We start from the raw sequence: 27,679 nt of genomic DNA on the forward strand, positions 1-27,679 counted from the left end.
TACTGCCCATAATAACCGTATTGATCTTGGTTAAGTCCGAGACGTGATGTCCAAGTCTTCCATTACTTGTTTTCGCATTAAATTTCAAGTTAACAACCAATGCTTGAAATTCTTGTTATTGGCGAATTGATGTTGTTAAGTACATTGATATTGATTTGTATTGCTAAAGAATCATTCAAGTTAGCTTAAGATGATCCCTTAGTACACCTTGAACATAGACGTTAAGTGGAATGCTCTTTTGTATTCGTTTATATTGATCTTGTAAGTATACGTATATGCTTCTCCTTCGAGTAACTTGATTACTCACCCTAGTGGTTTGGGTTGTTTTTCAGGTAAAGAGACTATGTTCATGGATTCTCATCATCCTTAGAAGCTTTTGAGCTTGTTGAAGCATTTTTGTATATTAACATGCAAGTGTTTAGCATGCTCAACTTTTGAAGTTATATTTTGTATACCATGTATGTATGGAACTTTTGAAGATTATGTAATTTCCTTGCTGTGTAAAGATGTTAAGTAATCACTTTTGACATTTTAAGCATGTATGTAATGAGGCCAAGGGCCAAGCATGTCTATTTTTGTACTTAGACACTTTTGGTAACAAAGTTTTGCTTCAAATGTCTTTTAATCAAATTTTGAGGTTTGAGAAGTCAAAATATTGTAAATGAAGTGTATGAGGCCATGGGCCATTGCTTTATATTCATTTACTCATATCAATCTTGTTAACATGTTTACATTCTCAAAACTCATGAAAAGTCAGTTTTACACATCCATTTTGAATTAAAGTATCATGGGATACAAAGTTGAGGTAGTACCTTAACACCTTAGGCTCATAGTAGGTTTAGCAGCAGGTTTTTGAGGTGTTTTGGTAGACTAAAACTCCATTTCGGTCGACCGATGGCATATGGTTTTGTATTTGCACAGTAACATCACATTCTAGTAGCCAAATACACTGTTCAGGGGTCATTTCGGTCGACCGAACCTTTATTTCGGTCTACCGAAGCAATTGGAACCTTTTCTTCATGATTTTAGGTCTCAACTTCTTCATTTCAGTCGACCAAAACTTCATTTCGATCGGCCAAAATAGCTAGAACCCGAGCCTTGCTTCTGTTGAGTTTCAGCACTGATCATCCAACTTCAATGGGTCATAACTTCTTCGTTTCTAATCCAAATGGGGTGATTCTTGAGCCTAAACTCAAGGATTTTGAGTCAGATTTCCAATGGTACCAATCCTATTATCAAATTCCAAACATAGTGGTAGTTATTTATGTTTCAGTGAAGTAGTGTCAGTTTTCACTTCAACCGGGATGCAGCATTTTGTGGGATTCTTAGCCAAAGTCTATGGAACCTTTTGAAATGTTTCAAAATGATTAGATTAGGTTGTATTGACCTTGTTTGACTTTTTTAGAGTCAATTTTCTCCTTTTAATGGTGAATTGACCTTTTTGCCCCTTGGATAGCAAATTTTGTCCTTATTGACCTTTGTTTCCGTTCTTGTCCTCTTTAAGTTCCGTGACCTTATGGAGGCTCACATTTGTGTCTTAGGAGTGACTTCTATCTCTTGAGACCTTGGTTTACCTTTAGCTTCCGCATTTCGGATCTGTTATCGGATCACTTTCGGTCCATCACTGACGCACCGGGTTGAAAAACTTGGGCTGTCACAAGTGGTATCAGAGCACCTAGGTTTGAACACCTTAGGACGATGGGTTTTGGGTGCATATCATACTTTTGTTGATCTACCTTGATTTATGCGCATGCTTTTGATAACATGTTTTAGCTTTATAACATGTTTATGTGTTTCCTGATTACACGTTAGGTAGTATGACATATCTTTATGCTTATATGCCCATGTGGTTAAGAACACCTTTGTTTGACATGTATGCTTATCTGCTTAGATGCTTAACTGTTTAGGAAGTTTTTGTTAATTTTTTTAACAAGACAGTATGTTGCATATCTTGTCTTGCTTTGTGTTCTGTGCATTCATAGTGTGAGTTGCACTTGGTCATAATAACTTGTGTTATTATTGACCACATTTCCTTCGTGCATTTAGCATCATGGTTATCACGCATGGAGAGTCTTCACGTCAGGGCACTAAGGAGCAGTTGGCTGACATCGAGTTCACGAGGGGTCCGGGAAGGCCTAGGATTCCAGTTCGTAGCGTGGATGCTAGCCGGCTACGGGCACCGGCTTATGAGGAGCGAGTGGCTCAGGGAATCAATCAGGGGATCGTTGAATCCTTACAGGAGTTGATACGTAGGCATGTGGCAGAAGTGCAGATTCCAGCACCGACATCGACATCGATAGTCAATGAGGCACTGGAGTACTTCATGCAACTACAGAGGGTCAAGATTGATCCATTTGTAGGGAGTTCAGATCCGCTAGTCTTAGAAGCTTGGTTGGACCTTATGGTTCGCAAGTTAGATAGTATGGCAGTACCCATGGATAGGTTAAGGATTTCCTTGACTGCTTCTTTGTTCATGGGGGATGCAGATATCTGGTGGAGGTCTATGCCTAATGTCTACAATGTTAAGTTGATAACTTGGAATGAGTTCAGAGATCTATTTTTCGAGCGCTTCTTTCCGAGGGCTATGAGGCGGGAGATGAGGACATAGTTTGCAGGTCTTTATCAGGGCACTATGAGTGTCATTGAGTATGAGACACGGTTTACTTCTCTCTCTCGTTATGTCAAGGATATGGTAGCGATAGACGAGGCCAGGGGAATGAAGTTTCAGGATGGGCTACATCTTGACATCAGGCCACGGGTCTCCATTCTTGATTTGAGGACCTACAGGGAAGTGGTCCAGAGGGCTATGCTAGCTGAAGCAGAGGAACGGGATCAGTTACGGATCAGGGGTTCACATAAGCAGCCTCGTGGAGATAATCCATCATCTTCTGGGAGTCAGTGGAAGAAGGCTAAGGCAGGGAACAGTACTCACTCACAGGGGGCATCACAGCAAAATCGTTTTGCACCCACAGTTCCTGTATCTACGGGATCAACTCAGGGAGTGGTTTGTTACCATTGTCAGCAGCCGTGGCACATCAAGCTTCGCTGCCCACAGCTTCATCCACAGGCCAGTTAGACTTCAGTTTCTGCAAAGACAGGGCAGGGAGCTTACTTCTATTACAAGAAACCAGGTCAGTTCAAGAAGGATTGTCCAAGATTGTTGAATAAGCCACGTAGTGGCACAGATTCACAGATGGTACCGGCACAGTCTGCAGGGGTTCAGTCTGGTTTTAGAGTTCCTCAGGCACCACAGTCAATGGCACCGGTTGGCACTTATCCAGCCAGGGGTTCTACACCTACTATTTCTACACATCAGTCAGGCTATCATGGTAGTTCACAGCAGGGCACAGGGACTCAGGGACGAGCCTATACTCTTCCACAGGCAGATGCTTCCACAGGCACCTCTTTAGTTCGAGGTATCTTTTCAGTTTTTAGTTTTTGGGCCCGAGTTCTTGTTGACACTGGTGCATCACATTCTTTCATTTTTACATCATTTGCACATTCATTGGGTTTGGAGGTCACACTTCGGGACAGTCTTCTCTGTGTTGACACACTAGTAGGGGGTCCAGTGTCTTTGGATCGTGTTTGTCGGGGTTATGCTATTGAGATAGCTGGGCGGACCTTGGAGTTCGATTTTTTTATTCTCAACATGAAGGGTTTTGATGTCATTCTTGGGCTAGATTGGTTGTCATTCTTTCGGGCTATGATCGATTGCTTTCACAGGAGGGTGACCGTTTGTACTCCCAAGGGAGATTGTTTCCATTTTGTGGGAGATCGGAGTAATTCCCACCCGGCTTTGGTTTTTAGCATTAGTGACTGGAGTCGTCACAGATCCTACTTGGCTAGTTTGCTAGTTGAAGAGGATAGCAGTTTGGGCCGTGTTTTTTCGATAGTTGTTGAGGATTTTGTTGATGTCTTTCCAGAGGAGCCAATGGAGTTACCTCCTTTAAGGGAAGTGGTTTTTACCATTGATGTCATTCCTGGCATGGCACCCATCTCTATGGCTTCGTTCCGTATGGCACCGGCAGAGCTTGATGAGTTGAAAGGTCAGTTGGATGATTTGAAGGCTAAGGGCTTTAATCGTCCTAGTGCTTCACCATGGGGAGCACCAGTTCTTTTTGCGAAGAAGAAGGATCGGTCCTTAAGACTTTGTATCGATTATCGCAAGTTGAATCAAGCTACGATCAAGAACAGGTATCCTTTGCCTAGGATTGATGACTTGTTTGATCAGTTGAAGGGAGTAACATGCTTTTTGAAGATTAATTTGGGGCCGGGTTACTATCAGTTGAGGGTTAAGGATGAGGATATATCCAAGACCGCTTTTCGTACACGGTATGTCCATTATGAGTGCTTGGTGATGCCATTTGGTTTGACCAATGCTCCAGCAACTTTTATGGACTTGATGAACCGTGTTTTCAGAGACAATCTTGACAAGTTTATGGTGGTGTTCGTTGATGACATTCTCGTGTACTCAACTTCAAGGGAGGAACATGAGTATCACCTAAGAGCAGTTTTACAGATCCTTAGGGATAACCAATTGTATACCAAGTTCGAGAAATGCGAATTTTGGCTACCAGAGGTGAAGTTCCTTGGACACGTTGTGTCAGGGGGTGGTGTTGCAGTGGATCCGTTGAAGATTGAGTCTGTGATGGATTGGGAGCGTCCGAATACAGTGTTTGAGATTCAGAGCTTTCTTGGCCTAGCCGGCTATTACAGGAGATTTGTTTGGGATTTCTCTCGTCTAGCGGCACCTATGACTCGACTTACTCGCAAGGGAGTCAAGTTCATATGGAATGAGGTTTGTGATTTTGCTTTTCAGGAGTTGAAGGTTAGGTTGACATCAGCTCCAGTTTTGATCATACCTGAACGTGGTTTAGGTTACGTGGTCTATTGTGATGCTTCGCGAGAAGGTTTAGGTTATGTTCTGATGCAGACTGAACGGGTGGTAGCTTATGGGTCTCGACAGTTGAAGACTCACGAGTTGAACTATCCGACATATGATTTGGAGTTGACAGCAGTTATCTTTGCCCTTAAAGGATGGAGACACTATTTGTATTGGGAGAAGTTCGAAGTTTTCTCCGATCACAAGAGTATCAAATATCTCTTCTCTCAGAAGGATTTGAATTTGAGACAACGCAGATGGGTTGCGTTCATAGAGGACTATAACTTTATGTTGCAGTATCATCCGAGGAAAGCCAATGTGGTGGCCGATGCATTGAGTAGGAAGTCACGGGGTACTCTTTCTAGCATTTCCATTCACAGATGGAAGCTGCTAGAAGAGCTTGCAGATCTTGGTTTGCAGTTGTATGAGGATGTTTCATCGGCTATTTTATTTAGCCTTGTGGCTCAACCATCTCTTGTTAGCAGAGTTATTGAGGCACAGCAGGAGGATGGGGAGATGAAGTCCATCCACGATCAGATTTCAGGCGGCGGGAATGTAGAGGGTTGGACCTTGCATTCAGACAGTGGTCTCAGGTAGAGAGGGAGGATGTTTATTCCTTTGTCTTGTCGTGACGTTGTTCTTGCCACTACCAGAGACCGGCAGAGTGGAAGTAGGAGCATATCACTATGGATTTCATGACGGGACTTCTGAGATCCAAGGCAGGGAATGACACCGTTTGGGTCATTGTTGATAGATTGACTAAGACGGCTCACTTTTTGCCTATGGCAATGACAGATAACGCAGAGAGACTTAGTGGACTGTATGTGGGGCAGATTGTTAAGTTTCACGGGGTTCCAGTATCTATTGTTTCGGATAGGGATCCCAGGTTCACATCTCATTTTTGGCAGAGTTTTCAGGAGGCTCTTAACATAGGGCTTCATTTTAGCACAGTATTCTATCCTCAGACTGATGGTCAGTCGGAGCGTACCATTCAGATATTGGAGGATATGTTACGGGCTTGCATTTTGGATTTTGGAGATAGTTGGGAGGACTACTTACCTTTGGTTGAGTTTGCATATAACAACAGTTACCAGACCAGTATTGGCATGGCACCTTTTGAGGCATTGTATGGCAGACCTTGCAGATCTTCAGTTTGTTGGACCGGGGTAGGTGATATAGTCGCCTTAGGTCCCGATATTGTCTTTGAGACTACAGAGAAGATCAAGTTGATTCGGCAGTGGTTAGCTACAGCTCAGAGCAGGCAGAAGAGTTATGCTGACAAAAGGAGGAGATCCTTGTCTTTTGAGGTAGGGGATCACATCTTTCTCAAGATTTCTCCACGGAAGGGACTTTTGAGATTTCGGCAGACGGGCAAGTTGTCTCCTAGGTTCATTGGACCATTTCAGATTTTGGAGCGCGTCGGTGAAGTTGCTTATCATTTGGCATTGCCGCCAAACCTAGATAAGGTTCACGACGTTTTCCATATATCTATGTTAAGGAAGTATGAGCCGGATCCATCGCATGTTTTACGGTAGACAGATGTTGTTGTTGATGATGACGCGACCTACGAGGAGGGTCCGGTCCAGATTCTTAATGCACGGGAACAGGTTTTACGGACCAGAACCATTCCATTGGTTAAGGTCTTGCGGAGACATCACGGCGTTGAGGAGGCTACCTGGGAGCTCGAACAGGAGGTTCGCTCTCGGTATCCCCATTTGTTTTCTCTTTGAAGTACGACTTGATTTCGGGGATGAAATCCTTTTAAGGAGGGTACGTTGTAATGACCCATTCTTTTTCCTCCTTTTCCATTTTCGGCGATTTTCTTTTTTTATCTTTTTCCTATTTTGTCTTTTCCATATTTCATCTTTTAGTCATTTTTCATTTTTCCTTACATAACCTCACTTGTTGTGCTCGGATTTGATTCTGATTTTGCATGCATTCATGATATTTGATTTCCATGACATTGGTATTTTTACTTTTCTTGAAAAGCATGCTAGATTAGTACTTTTCTTGTAAAGGGCATGAATGCATACTTTAGTGTAATTATTTATAACTTTTGGGGTTTTAGTGTAATTATGTAAAATAATTATTTTTCATTTTAGGGACCATTTTGCAATTTATTTTGGAAGATATTTTTAAAAAGGATGATTTTATAATTTTTGGAAAGTGTGACAAGTGTCACACTCTCATGGAGCCATTTCTTGGCATTTGGGTGAAGAGACTTGGCACCATGACTTCTTGACAATTGGAAGGTGGAGAGTCACCCATGTGTTGGCCTAAGATTGGTGCACATGTAGGCTTTGATTTATGACAAGTGTGGGCTTGGGATTTATCTTGGAAGAGGCATTGGATTAGTGACAAGTATAGGATCAAGATTTAGTCTTGCATTGTGTGTGTGTGAGAGGTAGTGCAAGAGCACATAGTGAGTGGAGGATTTCTAGCCCTTCCACTCACCATTTTACACTTTAGCTTTTTCATTTCATTGTCTCTCATGAACCCTAGCTAATCCACCATTGGAGGAAAGCTTAGTTCATAGTTTATTCCTTCAATTTGGCTCACTTCCATTCACCTTAGAGTAAAAACCTTAGGAGAGAAAAGATTCCTCTCACTCTCCTCTTCAATAACCCTAAACTTGTTTTCCATTTAGAGCTTGGTTGCTTGGATTATAGAAATTCAATTCTCTATTGAGGTAAGGGTGGTAGTATGTTTATATTCTAAGTGTTTTATTGTCCTTGTGGTTTAATATATATTGTGTACATGCTTTTGATATGATAGTATTGCATATTATTGGAAACCCTCACTTCTTGACTTAAGGTTTATTGATTTAAGCATATATGATATGTGTAAACCATGTGTAGAAGGATTATATAATTTAGTAGATGCTAAATTCCAGTAAATTCATATGTGGTAGTAATATAGAACTCTAGTAACATCATTAGTGTTATATGCAATTCTTATTGACTTGAATTGCTATATTTTTGTGATAATAATTCTATGTTGTGAATTACAAATTGTGATTAATTTATGAGCCTATTGCTAAATGTTGATAATTAGTATATAGAGCTTGTTATTAAGGCATGACTTGAATTGATAAATTTATGATATTGTTTTGTGTATAATATCATGATGTGAATTTTTCATTTGGCATGCCATTCTAGATTTGGAACCCTAAGACATGGTTTGTATGGTTCCAAAATACTTGTGCATGGAAGGTGGTTTGTATGCCTTATTATATATATATATAAGTTTTGAACCTGGTATATATTTTGGAATCTCTTGGGACATTGTTACATGTGGCATGGCTAAAGTTCGGCTTTAGTGCGGGAGGTATGAGTTCTCCCCAATTGAGATAGTGCGCACTAGGGTGGTCTTCCCAGCGGGTTAATGCCCAAAAAAACTGTATTGAAATTAGTTAAGTCCGAGACGTGATATCCAAGTCTTCCATTACTTGTTTTCGCATTAAATTTCAAGTTGACAACCAATGCTTAATTGTAGCTTAAAATTCTTGTTATTGGCGAATTGATGTTGTTAAGTACATTGCTATTAACTTGTATTGCTAAAGAATCATTCAAGTTAGCTTAAGATGATCCCTTAGCACACCTTGAACATAGACGTTAAGTGCAATGCTCCCTTGTATTCGTCTATATTGATCTTACAATGATATTGAAACTTTTGGGTATACGCATATGCTTCTCCTACGAGTAACTTGATTACTCACCCTAGTGGTTTGGGTTGTTTTTCAGGTAAAGAGACTATGTTCATGGATGCTCATCATCCTTAGAAGCTTTTGAGCTTGTTGAAGCATTTTTGTATATTAACATGTAAGTGTTTAGCATGCTTAACTTTGGAAGTTATATTTTGTTTACCATGTATGTATGGTAATTTTGAAGATTATGTAATTTCCTTGATGTGTAAAGATGTTAAGTAATCACTTTTAACATTTTAAGTATGTATGTAATAAGGCCTAGGGCCAAGCATGTCTACTTTTGTACTTAGACACTTTTGGTAACGAAGTTTTGCTTCAAATGTCTTTTAATCAAATTTTGAGGTTTGAGAAGTCAAAATCTTGTAAATGAAGTGTATGAGGCCAAGGGCCATTGTTTTATATTCATTTACTCATATCAATCTTGTTAACATGTTTACATTCTCAAAACTCATGAAAAGTCAGTTTTACACATCCAGTTTGAATTAAAGTGTCATGGGATTCAAAGTTGAGGTAGTACCTTAACACCTTAGGCTCATAGCAGGTTCAGTAGCAGGTTTTCGAGGTGTTTTGATCGACCGAAACTCCATTTCGGTCAACCGATGGCATATGGTTTTGTATTTGCACAGTAACATCACATTCTAGTAGGCAAATACATTGTTCAGGGGTCATTTCGGTCGAGCGAACCTTGATTTCGGTCTACCGAAGCAATTAGAACCTTTTCTTCATGATTTCAGGTCTCAGTATCTTTAGTTTGGTCATCTGAAACTTCATTTCAGTTTACCGAAATAGCTAGAACCCGAGCCTTGCTTCTGTTGAGTTTCAGCACTGATCATCCGACTTCAACAGGTCATAACTTCTTCGTTTCTAATCCAAACTGGGTGATTATTGAGCCTAAACTCAAGGATTTTGAGTCAGCTTTCCAATGGTACCAATCCCATTCTCAAATTCCAAACACAGTGTGAGTTATATATGTTTTAGTGAAGTAGTGTAAGTTTTCACTTCAACCGGGATGGGACATTTTGTGGGATTCTTAGCCAAAGTCTATGGAACCTATTGGAATGTTTTAAAATGATTAGATTAGGTTTTATTGACCTTATTTGACTTGTTTAGAGTCAAGTTTCTCCTTTTAATGGTGAATTGACCTTTTTGCCCCCTGGATAGCAAATTTTGTCCTTTTTGACCTTTGTTTCCGTTTTTATCCTCTTTAAGTTCCTTGACTTCATGGAGGGTCACATTTGTGTCTTAGGAGTGACTCCTATCTCTCAAGACCTTGGTTTACCTTTAGCTTCTGCATTTCAGATCCGTTATCGGATCATTTTTGGTTCATCACTGACGCACCGGGTTGAAAAACTTGGGCTGTCACAGAAACAAAAGACAACAAGGTCAAAAAATTCACCCCCTATATGGAAGTAAGTACACCAAAATCAATCAAATCCTCACCAAGGACCCAGGACAACAACGGTGATCCTCACGGACCAACCAACCCCAAAACCGTGCACAAGGCGACTAAGAAAAGAGACTCACTCCTTATGAAGTCCCAAACACGAACCACGAAAAAGAGGGGAAACCCTATTCTCCCACAAGTGTCAACACGAAAAATACGAAAAGGAAACAAAAAGGGAGAACTAAATATGGAATTCATGCATATGACAAGGAATGCAACTACCAAGTAAGTAAATTTACTCACATAAATAAAATCAAGGGTACATGCGGCACATTTCCACGTTAGAACAAAATCATGTTACTAAAGTATAGTAACAACATGGCATCTTTAAGCATATAAATAAGGCATGCTAATGATACACAACAAGAAAGCAAATGTGGACACACTTCTACCTATTTATGCATCACAATATCATAAATCATACTACTAACATGGTAGTAAATGAAACTGCGAAAAATAGAATGATGCAACAATGAACCCTATGGACATCGTGTCCTAGAGTGTCTAGGTAAAAGGAAAAATCAATCGTCGCCACAAACTGTCTCCAAAAACCAATGTGACAACAACCTGTCTCAAAACAAATGTGAGCCCTTACCACAATGGTAAGACTCTAACAATCCATCTCCGAACCTAAAGGTGACACTACAACTGACACTAACAATGCAATGCTCTCACTAACCCAAAACATCGATCAATTGACTCGATCCCAAAAACATCATCACACAAGGAGAACTCAAACAAAATGGCTACTCTAGGCATACAATTAGACAACCAAATCAATCTCCAAAATCATCCTCAAAATGACCATCAATCACCATCTCAACACCAGACGCTTAAAACAAAAACTCACATCATCGCCAACCAAAAGAACTACGCCTATCGGAACAAAAACCAACGCCAATTCCATCCGAACTGCACTCGTAGCTAGCCAGTATGGTAGCATGACAGTGCCATGCACTCGCCCACAAATGTACCCGCCCACGAAAATTGCAATCTCAGAGGAACCATCCCGAACAACCAAGGATCCTAAGAGGTCCATAACCAACAAATCCAGCACTACGGCAACGCCAAATGACTCACCTCACGAGAGCCCAAACAAAAGGTGTCTCACCACCTGCCTCAAAACTAATGCTAGGTCGACACAACCTATGCTACTACGAAACTAAACTGAAAAATGCTAACAGCATCTAAGAAAAGTGCCTAAACAAAACCAAAATACACCAAACATTGCACCAAGTGCTAACTCACCAAACAACCCAACCTTAAGTCAAACATCCCATGACTAATCCCAAGTCCTGTCAAATATACAAAACAATCATGCATATGCAAATCAAATCCAGCATACATCATATGTCATGCTCTTTATAATAGAATTAGAACAGGCTGAACAGATAGCATACCACATAGCACGTAAGCATATAAATATGTTACCAAACCAAAACAGATTATCATGAAGCATATAAGCACAAAAAGCATGGCAACACAAGCATGATATGCACCCAAAACCTGTTGTCCTAAGGTTTTCGAATCTAGGAGCTCTGATACCACCTGTAACGACCCTAGATTTTTTAACCCAGTGTGTCCTGTGATAAACCCAAGCGGATCTAGAATGTGGAAGCAAAACGAAAAGAAGTCAATAGAGATGTACGTTATCCCTAGGACACAAGAATGGCCCTTCGAGGAAATTTGAGACTCAGCGGAAGCAAAACGAAGACAAGGGTATCAAAACCCTACCAAAAGAAGGACCAACGGTAAAATGACCATTTTACCCTAAGAGGAAGGAATTTGACTTCCAACAAGTCAAATGAGATCAAAAACATGCAAAAACATCCTTTGGTAACTTCACATGAAGTACCAAGGCCAAAGGAAGTGAAATCCCAAATCAACCCTATCTCGATTCGAACCAAAACTGGCACCCACTCACTAAAACAAGGATATCTCAAGCTATGAGAAGAATCTGAAACTGAAATTTATACCATTGGAAATGTGACGGCCCAAGTTTTTAAACCTTATGCGTCAATGATGAACAGTTAATCCGATAACGGATCCGAAATGCGGAAGCAAATGATAAAACAAGGTCTTAAGAGATAGGAAACACTCTTAAGACACAAATGTGACCTTTCATGAGATCACGGGACCTAAAGAGAGCAAAAGCAGAAACAAAGGTAAAAAAGGACAAAATTCGTTATTAAAGGGGTAAAACGGTCAATTCACAATTAAAGAGAGAAACTTGACTCTAAACAAGTCAAACAAGGTGAATACAACCTAACTAATCATTTCACGACATTCTAAGAGGTTTTAAGAACATTGGCCAAGAATCCCACAAAATCCTTGAGTTTAGGCTCAAGAATCACCCCATTTGGATAAGGAACGACGAAGTTATGGCCTTTCGAAGTTAGACCATCAGTGCTGAATTGAAATCTGGAAGTGCTGGTGCACTGGGGCTATTTCGGTCGACCGACTTAGAGTTTCAGTCGATCAAAACTCACAAAATGTTTTCTGAAGGCTGATTTTTACTGCTCATTTGGTCTCAACAAGGGATTGGTCGACCGAGATGGAGTTTCGATTGACCGAAACTACTCGAAATGCTGCTGAACACTCCTCCAAACATATGGAATTTCAATGGAACCTATGGGATTCATTCTACCCACATGCATAGATCAAAATTGATTCATTTTAAGGAAGATTGAACATATGAACATGTCAATTACAAGAATTTTATATGGCAAACCTCCCAAGATGGTTAAAATACATTTTTGAAACAAAAGTTGGCACCATATGGATACAAGTACTAATTTAAACATGCTTGGCCCTTGGCCTCCATACATATATGCTTCTAATATCAAAGGGAAGTACTTAGGTATCATTACACATTAAGGTAGCTACATTAGCATAAAAAATACCATACATTCAAGGTATGCAAAAAATATAACATCAAAAGAAAAGCATGCTAAACACTTGCATGTCAAAATACAAAAATGTTCCAAATTGCTCATTAGCCTCTAAGGATGATAAGCATCCAAGAACATAGTCTCCTTACCTGAAAAATAACCCAAACCACTAGGGTGAGTAATCAAGTTACTCGTAGGAAGAAGCATATGCGTATACCCTAAAGTTTCAATATCATTGAAAGATTAATATAGACGAATACAAGGGAGCATTCCACTAAATGTCTACTTTCAAGGGGTTCTAAGGAATCATCTTAAGCTAACTTAAATGAATCTAGCAACACAATATCAAAATGGATGTACTTAACAACATCAATTGCATGAAACTAAAATTACAAGTTACAACTTAAACATTGATTGTCAACTTGGAATTGAATGCGAAATCAAAAAGTGGAATCCTTGGACACTTAAGCTCGGAATTCTGCCGAGACCTCAACGGTTATTCTGGACATTAACCTACAGGGAAGACCACCCTAAGTGCGTACTATCTCAATTGGGGAGAACTCATACCTCCCGCACTAGAACCAAACTCTAGCCATGTTACTTATAACCATGTCCCAAGAGAATCCAAAATACATCAAGTTCAAAACATATACATAATATTAAGGCATTTATACCACCTTCCATGCACAAGCATTTTGAAACCACACAAACCATGTATTAGGGTTCCAAGTCTAGAATGGGATAATATATGACAAGTCTTTAACATGATAAGATATGCAATACAATACTACTAACTTATCAATTTAAATCATGCATCAACAACAAGCTTTATGTACTAAATCTTATCATTTTAGTAATAAGCTTCTAAAACAATCATAATTACCAATAGTAATCTACTACAATGTAGGATTAACATCACAATAGTATAGTAATTCAAATCATTGAGAGTTCTATACGACATCAATAATCCTACTCAAGATACATACATAATATACATGCTTAATCAATAAAATCCTAAGTCAATCATAAGGATTTCCTATAGTATGCAATACTACAATTCTAAAAGCATGTATATAATATATATTAAACTCCAAAAGATTTTAAAACACTTAAAATATAAGCATACTACCACCCCTACCTCAATAGAGAATTGAATCTCTATAATCCAAGCAACCAAGCTCAAAATGGAAAACAAGTTTAGGGTTAATGAAGAGGAGAGTGAGGGAAAACTTTTGTGTTCCAAGGTTCTAAGTCTAGAGGGAATGGAAGGAAGCCAAAAATGAAGTAAAGCTATGAACCAAACTTTTCTCCAATGGTGGCTAGGTTAGGGTTCTTAGAGAACAAGTGAAAATGAAAGAGATAAAGTGTGAAATGGTGAGTGGAAGGGCTAAAAATCCTCCACTCACTATGTGTTCGTACACTACCTCTCACAGACACACAATGCAAGACTAAAGCATGATCCTACACTTGTCACAAATCTAATGCTCCTTCCTAGGCTCAATCTTAAGCCTACATTTGTCAACCATCTAAGCCAACAAGTGCTCCAATCCTAGGCCAACAAGTGGGTGAATCTCCACCCTCCAAATGTCAAAAGATTACACATCCAAATCACTCCACCCCATTACCAACAAGTGGCACCATGAGAATGTGACACTTGTCACATTGTCCAAAAATTGCAAAAAGGTCGTTGTTGAAAATATCTTCCAAATTAAATTACAAAATGGTCCCCAAGACAAAAAAAAATTATTCTTTTATGTAATTACACAAAAACCCCAAAAATAATGAATAATTACACTAAAGTATGCATTCATGCCCTTTATGAAAAAGTAAGCAACTAGAATGTATTTTTCTACAAGAGTAAAATTACAAATGTCTTGGAAATCAAATATCAAGAATGCATGCAAAACCTGAATCAAATCCGAGCACAACAAGTGTGGTTATGCAAGGAAAAAATGAAAAACGGGAAAAAGATGAAATAGGGAAAAGACAAAATAGGAAAAGGACAAAAAAAGAAAATCGCCGAAAAATGAAAAGGAGGAAAAAGATCGGGTCATTGCAACCTATCCTCCTTAAAAGGATTTCGTCCCCTAAATCAAGTCGTACCTGAAAGAGAGAACAAATGGGGATACCGAGAGCGAACCTCCTGTTCGAGCTCCCAGGTAGCCTCCTCAACGCCGTGATGTCTCCACAACACCTTAACCAATGGACTGGTCTTGGTCCGCAAAACCTGTTCCCGTGAATCAAGAATCTGGAATGGACCCTCCTCGTAGGTCACATCCTCATCAACAACAACATTTGTCCACCATAAGACATGCGATGGATCCGGCTCGTACTTCCTCAACATAGAAACATGAAAGACGTCGTGAACCCTATCCAGGTCTGGCGGCAACACTAAATGATAAGCAACTTCACTGACGCACTCCAAAATCTGAAATGATCTAATGAACCTAAGAGACAACTTGCCCATCTGCCAAAATCTCAGAAGTCCCTTCCGTGGAGAAATCTTGAGAAAGACGTGATCCCCTACCTCAAGTGATAAGGATCTCCTCCTCTTATCAACATAACTCTTCTGCCTGCTCTGAGCTATAGCCAACTGCTGCCGAATCAACTTAATTTTCTCTATAGTCTCGAAGACAATATCAGGACCCAAGGCGACTGTATCACCTACCTCGGTCCAACAAACCTCAAAAGGTGTCATACTGATACTAGTCTGGTAACTATTATTGTAGGCATACTCAACCAAGGGTAAGTAGTCTTCCCAACTACCCCCAAAATCCAAAATGCAAGCCCATAGCATATCCTCCAATATCTGAATGGTACGCTCTGACTGACCATCAGTCTGAGGATGAAATGTGTGTTGAAATAAAGCCCCGTGTCAAGAGCCTCCTGAAAACTCTGCCAAAAGTGAGACGTGAACCTGGGATTCCTATCCAAAACAATAGATACCGGAACCCCATGAAGCTTGACAATCTGCCCCACGTATGGTCCACTAAGTTTCTCTGCATCATCTGTCACTGCCATAGGCAAAAATTGAGCCGTCTTAGTCAGTCTGTCAACAATGACCCAAACGACATCATTCCCTGCCTTGGATCTCGGAAGTCCCGTCACGAAATCCATAGTGATGTGCTCGCACTTCCATTCTGCCACTGGTAGTGGTCGCAACAAACCTGCCGGTCTTTGATACTCTGCCTTCACTTGCTGACAAGTAAGGCATTTAGCCACGAATTGAGAAACATTCCGTTTCATACCTTTCCACCAAAACTGTCTTTGCAAATTGTGATATATCTTCGTACCACCAGGATGAACTGCGAGTCGAGAATGGTGAAAATCCCAAATAACAACGTCACGACAAGACAGAGGAACAACTATCTTCCCTCTAACACCTAAGACCACCGTCTGAATGCAAGGTCCAACCCTTTACATTCTCGCCACCTGAAATTCGATCGTGGATGGACTTCATCTCCCCATCCTCCTATTGTGCCTTAATAACTCTACTAATAAGAGCCGGTTGAGCCACAAGGCTAAACAAAATAACCGGTAAAACATCCTCATACAACTGCAAACCAAGATCTACAAGCTTTTCTAGCATCTTCCATCTGTGAATGAAAATGCTAGCAAGAGTACCCCGTGACTTCCTACTCAAAGCATCGGCCACCACATTGGCCTTCCCCGAATGATACTATAACTCAAAGTCATAGTCCTCCATGAACTCAACCCATATGTGCTCTCTCAAATTTAAATCCTTCTGAGAGAAGAGATATTTGAGACTCTTATGATCGGAGAAAACCTCGAACTTCTCCCCGTACAAATAATGTCTCCACCCTTTCAGGGCAAAGATAACTGCTGCCAACTCCAAGTCATGTGTCGGGTAGTTCAACTCATGAGTCTTCAACTGTCGAGACCTATAAGCTACCACCAGTTCTGTCTGCATCAAGACACAACCCAATCATTCCCGTGAAGCATCACAATAGACCACATAACCCAAACCACGTTCAGGTATGATCAAAACTAGAACCGATGTCAGTCTGACCTTCAACTCCTGAAAAGAAAAATCACAAACCTCATTTCATATGAATTTGACTCCCTTGCAAGTAAGTCGAGTCATAGGTGCCACTAAATGAGAGAAATCCAGAACAAATCTCCCGTAGTAACCAGCTAGGCCAAGAAAACTCCGAACTTCAAACACTGTCTTCGGACGCTCCCAATCCATCACAGACTCAATCTTCGACGGATCCACTATAACACCGCTCTTTGACACGTTGTGTCCAAGGAACTTCACTTCCGGTAGCCAAAATTCACATTTCTCGAACTTGGCATATAACTGATTATCCCTAAGGATTTGCAACGCTATCCTCAAATGATACTCATGCTCCTCTACCGAAGCCGAGTATACCAGAACATCGTCAATGAACACCACCACAAATTTGTCAAGATAGTCACTGAATACACGGTTCATCAAATCCATAAAAGCTACTGGAGCATTGGTCAAACCAAATGGCATCACCAGAAACTCATAATGGTCATACCGTGTGCAAAAAGCAGTCTTGGATATATCCTCATCCTTAACCCTTAACTCATAGTAACCTGATCTCTAATCAATCTTCAAAAAGCATGTCACTCCTTTCAACTGATTAAACAAGTTATCAATCCTAGGCAAAGGATATCTGCTCTTGATCATAGCATGATTCAACTTGCGGTAATTGATACAAAGTCTTAAAGGCCCATCATTCTTCTTGCAAAAAGAACCGGTGCTCCCCATGGTGAAGCACTAGGATGAATAAAGCCTTTAGCTTTCAAATCATCCAACTGACTTTTTAACTCATCAGCTCTGCCGGTGCCATACGGTACAGTGCCATAGAGATAGGCGCTGTACCGAGAATGACATCAATAGCAAAAATAACTTCCCTTAAAGGAGGTAACTCTGTCAGTTCCTCTGGAAAGACATCAACAAACTCCTCAACAACTGCCAGAAGAGCACGGCCCAAACTGTTATCCTCGTCAACTAGCAAACTAGCCAAGTAAGATGTGTGGCGACTCCAGTCACCAATACTGAAAACCATTGCCGGGTGGGAATCACTCCGATCTCCCACAAAATGGAAACAATCTCCCTTGGGAGTGCAAACGGACACCCTCCCGCGGAAGTAATTAATCGTAGCCCGAAAGAATGACAACCAATCGATCCCAAGAATGACGTCAAAGCCCGTCATGTCAAGAACAATGAAATCGAACTCTAAGGTCCGCCCAGCTATCTCAATAGCACAACCCCGACAAACATGATCTAAAGACACTGGACCCCCAACTGGTATGTCAACACAAAGAAGACTGTTCCGAAATGTGACCTCTAGACCCAATGAATGTGCAAATAATACAAAAATGAAAGAATGTGATGCACCTGTGTCAACAAGAGCCCGTGCCCAAGAACTGAAATATGGAAAGATACCTCGAACTGAAGAGGTGCCTGCGGAAGCAACCACCTGTGGAAGAGCGTAGGCTCGTCCCTGAGTCCCTGAGCCCTACTGTGAACTACCCTGATAGCCTGACTGATGTGTAATAGCAGTAGGTGTAGAACCCCTGGCTGGATAAGTGCCAACTGGCGCCACTAGCTGTGGTGCCTGAGGAACCCTGAAATCAGACTGAACCACTACAAACTGTGCCGGTACCATCTGTGAATCTGTGCCACTACGTGACTTATTCAATAACTTTGGACAATCCTTCCTTAGATGACTTGGTCACTTATAATAGAAGTAAGCTCATTGCCCTGTTTTCGTAGAAACTGAAGTCTGACTGGCCTGTGCTCGAAGCTATGGGCAGCGACGCTTGATGTGCCCTGGCTGCTGACAATGGTAACAAACCACTCCCTGGGCTGATCCCGAAGATACAGGAACTATAGGTGCAGAATGAATCAGCTACGATGCCCCCTGTGAGTGAGTATTATTCCTTGCCCTGGCCTTTTTCCACTGGCTCCCGGAAGATGATGGATTATTTCCGCGAGGCTGCTTGCATGAACCCCTGATCCGTAACTGATTCTATTCCTCTGCTTCAGCTAACATAGCCCTCTGGACCACTTCTCTATAAGTACTCAAATCAAGAATTGAGACCCGTGGCCTGATGTCAAGATGTAGTCCATCTTGAAACTTCATTGCCCTGGCCTCGTCTGTTGCTACCATATCCTCAGCATAACGAGAGAGAGAAGTAAATCGTATCTTATACTCGATGACACTTATAGTGCCCTAATAAAGACCTGCGAACTGTATCCTCATCTCCCGCCTCATAGCCCTAGGAAAGAAGCACTCGAAGAATAAATCTCTGAACTCATTCCAAGTCGTCAACTCAACATTTTGGACATTGGTCATAGACCTCCACCAAATATCTGCATCCCCCATGAACAAAGAAGCAGTCAAGGAAATCCTTAACCTGTCTGTGGGTACCACCACACTGTCTAACTTGTGAACCATAAGGTCCAACCAAGCTTCTGAGACTAGCGGATCAGAACTCCCCATAAATGGATCAATCTTGACCCTCTATAGTCGCATAAAGTACTCTAGTGCCTCATTAACTATCGGTGTCGGTGCCAGTGCCTGTGCCGGTACAGGAAACTGTATCCCTACCACCTGCCTGCGTATCAACTCCTGTAAGGATTCAGCGAACCCCTGATTGATTCTCTGAGCAACCCGCTCTTCGTAAGTCGGTGCCGGTGGCGGATTAGCATTCACACCACGAACTGGGATCCTGGGACTCCCCGGACCCCTCGTGAACTCGGTGTCAGCCACCTACTCCTCAGTGCCCTGACATGAGGACTCTCCACGTGAGACAACCATGGTACTAAACATGCAAAAGAAGAAAGATCAACAATAACACAAGTTATTATGACCGAGTGCAACTCACACGATGAATGCATGAAGCATAAAGCAACACAAGGTATGCAACATATTGCCATGCTAAAGCAATCAAAGAAAGCTGTGTAAACAATTAAGCACTTAAGCAAATAAGCGTACATGTCAAACAAAGATGCTCTTAACCATATAGGCATATAAGCATAAAGACATGTCATACTACCAAACATGAAATCAAGAAACACATAAACATGTTATAAAGCCAAAACATGTTATCAAAAGCATGTGAACATATCAAAGTAAATCAAAAAAATCATGATATGCACCCAAAACCCATCATCCTAAGGTGTTCAAACCTAGGAGCTCTGATACCACTTGTGACGGCCCAAAATTTTCTACCCGGTGCGTCAATGATTAACTGAAAGTTAATCCGATAATGGATCCGAAATGCAGAAGCAAATGATAAACCAAGGTCTTAAGAGATAGGAATCACTCCTAAGACACAAATGTTACCTTTTATGAGATCACGAGACCTAAAGAGAGCAAAAGTGGAAACAAAGGTCAAAAAGGACAAAATTCGTTATCAAAGGGGCAAAACGGTTAATTCACAATTAAAGAGAGAAACTTGACTCTAAACAAGTCAAACAAGGTGAATACAACCTAACTAATCATTTCACAACATTCTAAGAGGTTTTAAGAACATTGGCCAAGAATCCCACAAATTACCCTTTCTCGGTTGAAGTGAAAACTGACACTACTCCACTAAAATATGAATATCTCTCACTATGTTTGGAATCTGAGAATGGTATAGGTACCATTGGAAATATGACTCAAAATCCTTGAGTTTAGGCTTAAGAATCACCCTATTTGGATAAGGAACGACGAAGTTATGGCGCCTTTCGAAGTTAGACCATCAGTGCTGAATTGAAATCTGGAAGTGATGGTGCATAGGGGCTATTTCGGTTGACCGAAACTCACCAAATGTTTTCTAAAGGCTGATTTGTACTGTTCATTTGGTCTCAAAAAGGGATCTGTCGACCGAGATAGTGCTTCAGTCGACCAAAACTGGTCACAAAAGGTATCGGTCGACTAAGATGGAGTTTCGGTTGACCGAAACTCCTCAAAATGCTACTGAAAACTCCTCCAAACATATGGAATTTCACTGGAACCTATGGGATTCATTCTACCCACATGCATAGATCAAAATTGATTCATTTTAAAGAAGATTGAACATATGAACATGTCAATTATAAGAATTTTATATGGCAAACCTCCCAAGATGGTTAAAATACATTTTTTAAACAAAAGTTGGCACCATATGGATACAAATACTAATTTAAACATGCTTGGCCCTTAGCCTCCATACATATATGTTTCTAATATCAAAGGTAAGTACTTAGGTATCATTACACATTAAGGTAGCTACATTAGCCTAAAAAATACCATACATTCATGCTATGCAAAAAATATAACATCAAAAGAAAAGTATGTTGAACACTTGTATGTCAATATACAAAAATGTTCCAAATTGCTCATTAGCCTCTAAGGATGATGAGCATCCAAGAACATAGTCTCTTTACCTAAAAATCAACCCAAACCAGTGAGTAATCAAGTTACTCATAGGAAGAAGCATATGCGTATACCCTAAAGTTTCAATATCATTGAAAGATCAATATAGACGAATACAAGGGAGCATTCCACTTAACGTCTACGTTCAAGGTGTTCTAAGGAATCATCTTAAGCTAACTTAAATGAATAGCGAAACACAAAATCAAAATAGATGTACTTAACAACATCAAATCGCATGAAACTAAAATTACAAGTTACAACTTAAACATTGATTGTCAACTTGGAATTGAATGGGAAATCAAAAAGTGGAATCCTTGGACACCTAAGCTTAGAATTCTGTCGAGCCCTCAACGGTTATTCCAGGCATTAACCCACAGGGAAGACCACACTAAGTGCGCACTATCTCAATTGGGGAGAACTCATACCTCCTGCACTAGAGCCAAACTCTAGCCATGTTACTTGTAACCATGTCCCAAGAGAATCCAAAATATATCAAGTTCAAAACTTATACATAATATTATGGCATTTATACAACCTTCCATGCACAAGCATTTTGAAACCACATAAACCATGTTTTAGGGTTCCAAGTGTAGAATTGCATAATATATGACTAGTCTTTAACATGGTAAGATGTGCAAAACAATACCACTAACTTATCAATTTAAATCATGCCTCAAAAACAAGCTTTATGTACTAAATCTTATCATTTTAGTAATAAGCTTCTAAAACAATCATAAATACCAATAGTAATCTACTAGAATGAAGGATTAACATCACAATAGTATAGTAATTCAAATCAATAAGAGTTCTATACGACATCAATAATCCTACTCAAGATCCATACATAATATACATGCTTAATCAATAAAATCCTAAGTCAATCATAAAGATTTCCTATAGTATGCAATACTACAATTCTAAAAGCATGTATACAATATATATTAAACCCCAAAAGATTTTAAAACACTTAAAATATAAACATACTACCACCCCTATCTCAATAGAGAATTGAATCTCTATAATCCAAGCAACCAAGCTCAAAATGGAAAACAAGTTTAGGGTTAATGAAGAGGAGAGTGAGGGGAAACTTTTGTGTTCCAAGGTTCTAAGTCTAGAGTGAATGGAAGGAAGCCAAAAATGAAATCAAAGCTATGAACCAAGCTTTTCTCCAATAGTGGCTAAGTTAGGGTTCTTAGAGAACAGGTGAAAATGAAAGAGATAAAGTGTGAAATGGTGAGTGGAAGGGCTAGAAATCCTCCACTTACTATATGTTCTTACACTACCTCTCTGACACACACAATGCACGACTAAATCATGATCCTACACTTGTCACAAATCCAATGCTCCTTCCTAGGCTCAATCCTAAGCCTACACTTGTCAACCATCTAAGCCAACAAGTGCTCCAATCCTAGGCCAACAAGTGGGTGAATCTCCACCCTCCAAATGTCAAAATATTACCCATCCAAATCACTCCACCCCATTGCCAACAAGTGGCACCATGAGAATGTGACATTTGTCATATTGTCCAAAAATTGCAAAAAGGTCCTTTTTAAAAATATCTTCCAAAATAAATTACAAAATGGTCCCCAAGATGAAAAAATATTTATTTTATGTAATTACACAAAAACCCCAAAAATAATGAATAATTACACTAAAGTACGCATTCATGCCCTTTATGAAAAAGTAAGCAACTAGAATGTATTTTTCTACAAAAGTAAAAATATAAAAGTCATGAAAATCAAATATCATGAATGCATGCAAAACCAGAATCAAATCCGAGTACAACAAGTGAGGTTATGCAAGGAAAAAATAAAAAACGGGAAAAAAACGAAATAAGGAAAAGACAAAATAGGGAAAAGGACGAAAAAAGAAAATCGTCGAAAAAGGAAAAGGAGCAAAAATACTGGGTTATTACAGGAAATACAATGAAAAATGAATTTAAATGGACTCAAGAATCACCTGATTCGGAGTCCGGACGGAAAAGATATCAAGTCATGAAGTTAAGGAAAGAAAACCCCTTTTTCAGTTCAAACCAAATCTTGACACTACCTCACTAAAACTTGAATAACTTGAGTTACAAATGGAATCTGAAGCTGTAATTGGTACCATTGGAAAGCTTATTTTGACATGGTCAGTTTAGACTCAAGAACGGACCAATTCGGAGTTAAAACCAGTAAGATATAGCCCTTAAAAAGAAGGTGTCTGGAGCAGGAACAGGTTCCCCGCGGGCGCCCGCCCAAAAGCTGCGGGGGCCCGCCAAGAGTGGCAGATCCCCGTGGGCACCCACCCAGAACCCGTGAGCGCCCGCCGAAATGGGCAGAAGCGATCCTAGGCTGCAGAAACAGTATTTTAGCAGAAAAACGAGTTTGCGATGCGCTTTTTGAGGTGAAGATGAAATTTTTTGGAAAAATGTCGTGAAGAAACTCCCCCTAAAATCACATTTTCTATGTGATGAAGTCAAGAACGGAATTTATTTCCAGAAGGAAATCCCCGAAATGCCCTTAAATAGGATTTTTCAAAAGAAAAGTGAAATGAGTCCATAAGAGGCTCAAAACACAAACAAAAGGGTTTTCATGGAAATGATCATGCACGCAAATGTAAATGATGATTTTGAGCACGCGGGAATGGTCCGTAGCTCCCAAAAATGGCCGAGTCAAAATCCGACCCTCCGACGGCCAAAAAGGCGAAAATAAACTTGAAATGGAGAATATGGAAACCAAAATTAACAAATGATTTCAAATGACTGTTTGGTCCTCGGCCACACTTCATACAAGATAAATGAGACCTAGTGGAGGTGCCGGAACACACTTTACACCACCCGATTTGAAAATGAACCATTAAAGGCTCGGTTTCCACTATTTTAGCCCAAAAATGCGATATGTGAACTAAAATGCAAAAATGAAAACTAAATGGTGTTTGGCCCTTGGCCACACCTCACATATGGCAAATGAATGCTAAAGGATGAATTACATACATAATGCACGCACCGATGCGAAAATGACACATTGAAACCCAAGTTTTCATGTTTTTCTCATTAAAGGAAAAATTCATCATTTTTCAATATACTAGGATTACAAATGAAGTTTGGCCCTTGGCCACATGTCATATACATAGAATGAGTGCCAAAAAGTGTGCTTAAGCACATAATACAAGTCCAAGGCAAAAATAACATTTTTGTCCTAACTATGAATTGCAACTTTAAAAGTGAAAAGCAAACATGCTAACACTTGCATGTGAACGAGAATACACTCAAACGAACTTCAATTCATTGCAACGATCCCGGAATATTATGTATCTTACACCAAGGCATTCGTACCTGACAAAACCCCCAGTAACTTCGGGGTGAGTAAACAAGTTTACTCGTAGAGAATGAGCATGCATAGAATCGATATTCTTATAGATTTTTAGACTAACATGAAACAATTCAAAAGGATCATGCCACCTAACGTCTATGTTGATGAGCACTGAAACATGCGCATTTAAATCCCTTAAGCTTGAGTGTTTTAGGACCGTTATCTATCCTATTTTTCCGTTTTAGCCTAATTTCGTGTTATTTCCCTTTTTAGGTCAATAAAGTTAAAACGAGATTAAAATGGCTTCTTAAGGCCTTTTTGGAGGCAAACTAAGTCTTTGTGAGAATTTGGAGCAAAAGGAGGCTGATGCTGAAAAACTGCCAAGTTGGATAGATCTTAAAAAAGTCTGATGGATCTGAGAAAAGTGAGATTGATCAGAGTTGGATCGATGGAACACAGATCGATCAAAAGTTAGATCGATCGAATAAACTCTGATCGATCGAAGAAAAGTCTGATCGATAGAAAATGTGCTGGCAGTGAGCTGTCTAATTCTCGAGCGTGTCTATTTCTACCTACCACATAGTTGCGGGATTAGATATTTTTTGGGCTATATTTCTGACTTAATGACTAAGAAAAGGACCTTCTATTTAAAGGGAAGTGACCCATTTTGTAAGGGAGTTTTTTATCATTTTATTTTTACATTGTAATTTTATTTTCACTCTAGAAAAGTTAAAGATTAGGGTTAGAAGAAAAGAGGAAAGTAGAGGCACATCTCAAGAACCCATCTCTAGATCCATACACACTCTCTCTCTAGAGCTTCAAAGAAGAAGAGGAAGAAGAAGATGGAGCCATGTTTGGAGCTTGCCCTTAAGGGTATCATGACCACATCTACCTCCTCCATGATTGGCTAGACCTACACTTAAGGGCTTGGATGAGTCCTAAGTCATGTGTAATCTAAACTCTTGTATTTCTATTTTGGGGATTCATATATATTGTTGTGATTAGTGTTCTAGCCTTGTGAATTTCATAAATCTTGGTATATTTCTATGATTTTTATGGTTTAATTCATTCTATTAATTTTCTAGTTTATTTACATGTTTATGTGTGATTAAATTAGGAATTATTTCTTACATGATTCATATGGATTAATTCTTTCTATTGATTCTCTATTTGATTACATGTTGTCTTATGTGTGATTATTTGGGAATTGATCTCTACACTAGATTCTCTATGTTGGCTGCATGTCTATGTGTGATTAATTAAGGATTTAGTGATGGCTAAGCATGAGTTTTCATTGAATGGGTTTGTAGATTAATTTGATGGATTATTCTTATGCTTGATGGGTTATTCTACAATTTAATTCATGCTTGTAGGTAGGTAGACAATCTATACTTGGTTTGATATTCCATGACTTATTATTGCAAATTACATGATTCTCTAGATTGATATGTGCTACAATTGTTATTAATTTGATGGGTCATGCTTAGAATTGATGGATTGTGCTACACTTAGTTTATTTGTTGGTTAGGTAGACAATTCATACATGAATTTGATGGTCCAGTTGTTTTGGTCACTTTTGATACCCCAAAAACCCATTTTACGATAAGTGGTCATTTTTCGTCTTTTCGGTGTCAAAAATCTTTTTTCTACCAAAATGGTCATTTTTGGCCACTTTCGGTAAAAAAAACCCTTTTCAGAATAAAATGACCATTGCTATTTTTGTATCAACAAAAGCCACTTTTAGGTGAGGTCTTCATTTTTGAGTCAATAAAACGATCTTTGAATCAAGTGTCCATTTTCGCATTCAAAGCCGCATAAACAAATAAACAACACATTCACACACATATTCACTTTTGCATTCTAATCCAACCATCCAATCAAACCAACCAATCAAACCAAATTGCAAAACAAACATCACTCTTCCCAAAACAAAAACAAGCACAAACACATAGACACGTGTACACATTTTGAGAGCACATAAGTTCTTAACATCATCCTTTGTTTGGAGATACCTGGAATGAATGGATAATCGTTGTCCATTAATGCGTCTTATGGCAATACAATGTCTATCAAAGCTTTATCCACAGGCTTATGGGCCTAAGGTTTATGGTTTTTAAGTGGGATCGATGTGACCCCTCTATATCCCTGGAAGCTTACTGGTCGTATGTCATTAGAACATTGATTGACAATTCAAAAATGTCCCTTCAATGTATCTTTAAATAACCAACCCAAAGATCATGTGAAATCATTTCATCCAAAATATAAATGATTCATGACCGGCTTAGGATCATCATTACTACCGATGTATCCCTGACCGCATAATGTTTAGATTCGTTCTGACAAAAATAGGTGATTGCGTCGTGTAGAGGGGATTGGTTCTTTAAGCAAGATTGTAATGATCTCGCCATTCTTCCCAGGAACCTGCCTGGTTGTGCGCAAAAGGGATCGTGGTTGGTAATTCGGAAACATCCTCTGAATAAGTGAACATTCATGGCAGGATCGAATGAACCTCTTCTTTAATTATCCCTCTAATTTAGCATAGCTTTAAGACACTTACACCATGGACTGTCTTTGGTCCGTTTGGATCACAAATTTGGGTGGAGACCCTATAATACTCATTCAGGTGCATCAAAAAGTCCCTGTCTCCTAATCATTACATCCTTGGGTGGAGACCCTATAATACTCGACTATGAGCACCATAACGCTCATCCCTTCTCATAATCCTTTCAACTTTGGGTGGAGACCCTATAATACTCATTCAGGGAAACTAAAAAGTTCTTGTTTCCTAATCTCACCATGTGTGGAGACCCTATAATAGTCATTCAGGGATACCAAAAAGTCCCTGTCTATCAATCATTCCCTCCTTTGGTGGATACCCTATAATACTCATCCAAGGACACCAAAAAGTCATTGTCTCCTAATCTCACCATGGGTGGAGACCCTATAATAGGCATTCGAGGATGCCAAAATGTCCTTGTCTTGGGTGGAGACTGTATAATACTCGACTATGAGCATCATATCGCCTATCCCTTTTCACAATCCTTTCAACTTCGGGTAAAGA

Source organism: Cornus florida, unplaced genomic scaffold (assembly GCF_030987335.1).
Source record: "Cornus florida cultivar Cherokee Brave unplaced genomic scaffold, ASM3098733v1 CherokeeBrave_3.0.0_Hap2_Chr07, whole genome shotgun sequence".
Classification (NCBI taxonomy): Eukaryota; Viridiplantae; Streptophyta; class Magnoliopsida; order Cornales; family Cornaceae; genus Cornus; species Cornus florida.